Source organism: Orycteropus afer, unplaced genomic scaffold, assembly GCF_000298275.1.
Source record: "Orycteropus afer afer isolate SDZICR_OR568_19922 unplaced genomic scaffold, OryAfe1.0 scaffold00256, whole genome shotgun sequence".
Lineage (NCBI taxonomy): Eukaryota > Metazoa > Chordata > Mammalia > Tubulidentata > Orycteropodidae > Orycteropus > Orycteropus afer.
The window spans coordinates 5,183,533-5,190,506 of NW_006921843.1; positions in this window are offsets into that span (position 1 = coordinate 5,183,533).

A 6,974-nucleotide genomic window follows, 5' to 3' on the forward strand; every position below is an offset into this window, starting at 1 on the left:
TTTTTAAGGTTTTATATATATTTTGATTCTTAGATTCTTGTCAGATGTGTGGTTTCCAAAGATGTTCTCCTAGTTTATAGCTTATCTTTTCATTTTTTTTGGTAAAATCTTCTGATGAACAAAAGTTTTAAATTTTTATGAGGTCCCATTTATTTATTTTGTCTTTTATTTATTATTTTTTGCTTTAGTTATTATATTAGATAATCCATTGTTGAAAGTGTGCCTTACTGCATTGTCCCTGCTTGTTCTTCTAAGAATTTTATCATTTTACTTTGCAAATTTAAGTCCTTAATCCATTTTTAATTTGTTTTTGTGTATGATGTGAGTCATGGATTTTTTCATTTTTCTGCATGTAGAAATCAAAATTTCCCAGTACCATTTATTGAAGAGATTTTTCTTTCCCAATCAAATGGATTTATATATGTTGACCATATGCATCTCTCTTTCATTTCTGATGTTTGTAATTTGTGTCTTCCCTCTTTATTTTTGTTTAGCCTAGTCAAAGAACCAGATTTTTGGTTAATTAATTTTCTCTATTGTTTTCCAGTTTGGAATTTTATTGATTTTTGCTTTAATTTTTATTATGTTTCTTCTGCTTTATTTAGGCTTAAATTGCTCTTGTTTCTCATTTCCAAAAGTAGAAACTGAGATTATTGATTTTAGATCTATCTTTTTTTTTGAATATGAGCTCTGGTGGCACTGTGGTTAAGGCATTTGGCTGCTAATCAGAAGGTTGGCAGTTTGAACTCACCAGTTGCTTCATAGGAGAAAGATTAGGCAGTCTGCTTCTGTAAAGATTTATAGCCCTGGAAACCCTGTGAGGGTCATTGTGAGTTGAAATCAACTTGATGGCAGTGGGCTTGGTTTTTTGGTTTTCTTTCTGAATATATGCATTTAATGCTATAAATTTTACTGTATCCCATATATTTTGATAAGTGCTATTTCCATTTTAATTTAATTTCATTTTCTTAGAATTTCTCTTAAGAATTCTTCTTTGTGCCCAAGACCATGTATAGGGTTGGCAGACAGTGTTTCTATAAGTGTGTTGGTATGTTCTGTAAGAATTCCCAGGTATGTAATAGTGCTGACAAGGGACAAGGTTGTAGTCACTTCTTGGCCACATCCAGCTACCCAGAGAGAGTGAGTACTTGGACCTGTGGACTCAGGGCCACAGACACAGGGGACATCAAGCTCAATTGCCATAACATACTACACAAAACATTGTTCTGCATTCTATTTTGTTGAGTAGTGACTGGGATCTTAAAAGCTTGCAAGTGGCCATCTCGGTGCAATGATGGGTCTTTCCTCATCCAGAGCTAAGAAGAATGAAGAAAATCAAAGACTCATGGAAACAATTAGTCCAAGCAACTTGTATACCATGTGATCCTCAGCCTATACAACTTGGAGACCAGAAGAACTAGATGGTGCCCGGCTACTGTTGTCAACTACTTGGAGGGGGATCTATGTGGGAGATCCTAGATAGAGTGGGAGAATAATGTGGAACAAAACTCAAAATCATTAAAAAATAAAAAAAGAAACCAGGTTTGCTGGTCTGATAGAGCCTGATGGAATCATTGAGACTATGGTCCCTAGCTGCCCTTCAGGTCTGGAATTGAACCCACTTCTGTGGCTTCCAGCCAAACAAAAGACAAGCATATGATCTGAACATTTACATTAGGGAGATACACTCCTTGGAGAGAATAATCATGGGATAATAGAAGGGCTGTGTGTGGACAGGGAGACAGCTTGGAGGGTAGGAGTGCATGGAGGGAAGGACACAGGGAAGAGGTAACTATGGGGAGGAAGTGGGAGGGGAGCTGTTGCATTGTGGTAAATTGTAGTCAGTGTCATGAGACAAAGTGTATATGAACTGTTATATGAAAAGTGAATTTGCTCTGTAAACTTTCACCCAAATCACAATAAAAAAAGAAAAAAAAGAATTATCCTTTGACCTATGTGTTATTTGGAAATGATTTCCAAGCATTTGGAGATTTCTAGGTTGCTCTCTCTTACTGATTTGTAGTTTAATTTCATGCTGGTCTGAGGACATTTGCCATATGATTTGTATTTTTTTGAAACAATATCAAAGTGTATGTTTTGTGACCCAGAATGTGGCCTGTCTTAGTGAACATATGTTCCATGCAAGCTTGAGACTAATGTGGTTCTGTTGCTGAATGAAGTATTCTATAAATGTCAACTAGTTCAAGTTGATCAATGGTGCAGTTGAGTTCATCTGTATCCTTACTGATTTTTTTTCCTGCTTGTTCTGTCAGGCCTCTTTGCAGTCAGCCTCATTATCTTTGGCTTCTCCATTGCTAACTTGCCCAGCTCATAGCTGGTATAGCAGCCTGCTCAGCTTTCTGTCACCAGGCTTCTCTGCTGTTATTTGCTCTGCCTTCAGGCTATCCACTGTCTGCCTCTCTGCCAGTAATTTACCCAGCTCTTAATCAGTATAGGAGCTCTTAACTCTTCTCTGCTCAGCTCTCTCAGCTACCCTCTACCATTGGGCTTCTCTGCTGTCAGATCTCTCTGCTTTTGGCTCTCTGCTGTCAGCCTCTCCACTGCTGGCTGGCCCAGTTCATAGCCAGAGTAGCAGCTTGCTCAGCTCTCTTAGTTTTTTTCTACCATTTGGCCTCACTGCTGTCAGACTATCCACTATCTGCCCATCTCTGCCATCAACCTCTCTGCAATACACTGACCCAGCTCATAGCCAGTTTAACATATAGTAGCTTTTACTTCTTCTCTGCTCAGTTCTCTCAGCTGCTCTTTTGCTGTTGGGCTCATCTGCTGTAAGCCTTTCACTACTAATTAGCCCAGCTCAGCTCATAGCCAGTGGAGCATCTTCAGGACTGTTTGGCTCCTGAACGTGACTCTCTTTTTCTGCAAGCCCAGCCTCAGCCAGTATCTCTCTCAGCTGCAGCTTTTTTTTTAGCTAACTTGCCTAGGTCTTTGCTAGTTGCTCTCACAGCTACAGGTTTTGTTTGTTTGTGTCTTTAACCAGATCTGTGAGGGGTCTCTGTGTCCCAAAGGACATGCTCTCTTCCTGGCCCCTATCCACCAGGAGGCCTCTAAAAAACCTTTTGCATTTCAGCCATTTATATACCTTGTCCATCAGTTACAAGGCTAAACTCCCTCACCAGACCAGAGTTCCACCAATTCTCAATACCCATGAGATATCATTCAATTCATGTCTTGTACAACAGTAACATTTTCTGATGGTAGAAACTGGCTTATCCTGTGGGCAAAAATAACAAACTTTCTGGGGTATAAAGGACCCTGGGAGATCTCCAAAGTTGCTTCTCCAAAGAACTAGGACAAAGGTAATGACTTCTTAGGGCTTATGGGAAAAATATCCCAAGCTGTTTTTTCCAAAAAAACAAGGCAAAAGGCCATATAAAGAAACTTGTTGCACCACAGTATGGTATATTTTTCTCCAGCTCTTTACTTTTAACTTACCAGAGTCTTTATAATTGAACTGTGTTTCTTGAAGTCAACATATAGCTGTTTCCTTTTTTGCAAATACATTCTAACACTCTGTCTTCTAATCGATGTATTTGTATCCCTCACATAAAACGATTATTTATGTGTTTCGATTAAAAGCTAACTTTCAGTAACTGTCTTTTATTCTTGCTAATGGCTTCTTTTTCTCCATTCACTGATTTTAACTGAGTGCTTTATATGATTCTGTTTTATCTCTTCTCTTAGCTTATTATTTATACTGCTTTAGATTTTTTTAGTGTCTTCCCTAGAGTTTATAATATAAATATAAAAATAAATTTTCAAATATATAGTTCTTCACTTGCAGTACAGTTGTGTTATAACAGAATATTCCCATTTCCTCCTCCCTGTCCCTTTTGACATTGCATGCCATTCATTTTCACTTACCCATTCATTATAGTTACTCATTACATTGTTACTGAAATTGCTTTAAATAAATATCTTTTAGATCACTTAAGAACAAGAAAAATAAAAGATTTTATTTTAGTTTAATTTATTCCTTCTTTGACATTCTCCTTTTCTTTATGTTGTTGTTGTTGTTATGTGCCGTCGAGTCGGTCCCGACTCATAGCGACCCCTCCTTGGGTTTCCGAGGCAGTATCACTACGGAAGTAGGATTGCCCAACCTTCCTTCCGAGGAGTGGCTGGTGGGTTTGAACCGCCAGCCGTCTGGTTAGCAGGCAAGTGTCTTAGCCACTATGCTACCAGAGCAGATCCAGTTTTCTGACCTATATAATTTCCCTCTGTCTGAGGAAAATCTTCTGTATGATATAAATCATATCTTTCAGAGTATGTCTACTGATGATGAATTCCCTCAGTTTTTATTTGCTTGAGAAAGATTTTTATTTCTCCTTCATCTGAAGGCTCCTTTTCTGGATATATTCTAAGTTGTTTTCTTTCAGCGGTTTAAAGATTTCATTATAGCTTGTATAATTTCTGATGAGACTTCTGATGTATATCTTTGTCCTTGCTCCTCTATAAGTAGGCTATTACCCTCTCCCCCTACCTGCAGCTTCTTGACCATTTTCTTTTTGCCTTTTTTTTTTTGTCTCCTTTTTTCAGTCTGAGTGTGATATAGCTAAGTGTAAGGTTGGTTTGTTTTCTTCTTCTAATATCTAGTCTGTTTGGTGTTCTCTGAACTTCCTGGATCTGTGGTTTGGCGTCTGTCATTTATTTTGGAACATTTTTGGCCATTATAACTTCAAATATTTTTTCTTCTTTCTTCTTTCTCTTGTTTTGATATTTCAATTATATGTGTGTTACATCTTTTGAAATTGTTCCACAGTTTTGGGATGTTTTATTCTTTTTTTCCTATTCCTTTCTCTCTTTACATTTCAGTTTAGGATGTTTATATTGATTAATATTCAGACTCACTGATTTTTTTCTCTCAACTATGTTGAGTCTATTTATGAGCTCATCAAGGCATTCTTCATTTCTGTTAAGTTTTTTTCTTTAAGTTTTTAGCATTTCTTTTTGATTCTTTCTTAGACTTTTCAATTTTGCTTATGTTAGCCATCTAGTCTTGCATGTTGTCTGCTTTTTCTGGTAGAACACTTACCATAGTTATTTTAAATTCTTTGTCTGATCATTCCAGTTGTCACATCTGAGTCTGGTTCTGATACTTGGTTTGTTTCTTCACACTGTATTTTTTTATTGCCATTTAGACTCTCTTATAAATAGAAACTCAGGTAAATAGACTGTTTGTGTATGATTATATGTTAATCTGAATAGAAGTTGGGATGTGTTTAATGTTTGCTATAGCTGTAGGTGGCAGAGATTTCAAATTCCTTTAGTGTCTTTGTTTTTGTTTCCTCTTTTGACTTTGAGCTTTCTGAAGTACTTCTCCTTAGAGAGAGTCTGTGTCTTATAGTTCTTTCAGCTCTGATTCACTACTGTTATGCTGGAACCCTGTTGATATGGTGGTAAAGTGTGGGTGAGAGGAAGTGTTACATAATTTTATGATTAAATCTCAGACTTTTAGTTGGCCTGTGTATCTGGGCTTTGAGAATATTTCACAAGTGTTTCTTCTTGTATTGTTCCTCCCTCTACCTCCCAATTAGGTGAGGTGGGAAGGCTAGAGGGGGATGGAGTGAAAGGAATGCCCTTCTCCACGAATCTGAGACAAGTTTCTGGTGAGGGCTTTCTCTCTAGAGAGACTTTACCTTATGGAGAAGACTCTGAGTATATTTCAGAATAATTACTTTTCCCCACCTCATGGCAGAGACATGAGAGGATGTTTCTTGGATCTTCATTAAAAGAACCTGGTGGGGTTCCTGAGGGTAAAGTCCTTGAAAGTTTGGACTCTCCCTAAGATTCCAGCCCCCAGGAATTAGTTATGGTCATGCTAGTCCACACTTAGCTTCCAGCAATTCCTCAAAATTACCCAAACTAGCATTTTGGCTTTAGTGGTTCTGTTCCAAGTCAGCAGATCTTAACAGTGACTCTCTGGAATCCCATCTCTCTAGATTTGGGAGTGGTAGTTTGACCTGCAAACTCAATTTCCTTACAGGTTTAAGAAAAGTTGTTAATTTCATTTATTCCACTTTTTCTTGTTATAAGAATGGAGAACAACTCCCAATCTCTTTCTATATTGGAGCTGAAACCCAGGCTTCCCCTGCTTTGATTTTCTTCATAACTCTTATCACCACATAGAATTATTTTCTTTCTTTACTGGTTGACTTACTTGCTGTCTGTTGCCCCTGATAGAACATAAACTTCAGAGCACTGGAAGAACTTTGCTTTTTTGTTCTCATCTGTGCCCCCACACCCAGGAAAGTGCCTGGCACATCCTGAATGAATGAAACAAAGGTGGTAAATAATGAGGATATACCACCTAGTAAGGAATGGATGCTAATTTGTAGGATATTTCTTTTGCATTGTAGTTTTTGGTGAATTTAAGACCCAGATAAGTGACACTACAAATCGGAGGGTTCGGTCTCCTGTCTTTCTTCGCTGGATATAGGAAACAATGCACTGTTACCATTTAAAATGCAGGTTTATAATTTAGTTTGCCTGTTGCAGGGTTTTGATAGTCTGGCTTTAAAATACTGCTCCATGGTAGTTCTGAGAGCCTGGGCTTCCCTGGAGCAGCAGAATTGGTCTTCTTAGCACAAAAGAAGATGGAGTTTTCTTCTGATCACTTCTAAATTGCCAGCTGTTTTGCCTTCTTACTGTGGATGAACCTTCTATTCCACCTTCCCTGCAATCCCAGTAATGTGTTTTGTGGATTGTAATAGGATCTTCTGCACATTAAAACAAACAAAAAAAAAAAACAAAAAACAAAACTGTCCTGTTCTCCCCATCTGGTAGATAATACCATCAGTAGCATCAGTTCTCATAAACAGATTTTTCCACTGTCACCATCTGTTCTGCTCTTAATTACAAGTGTGAAAAATATTATTTTCCTAATTCCACTGCCAAAAGGGGGAAAATATATATTCCTAAAGACCATATTTCTTGTATGAGAAAGTGTGGAT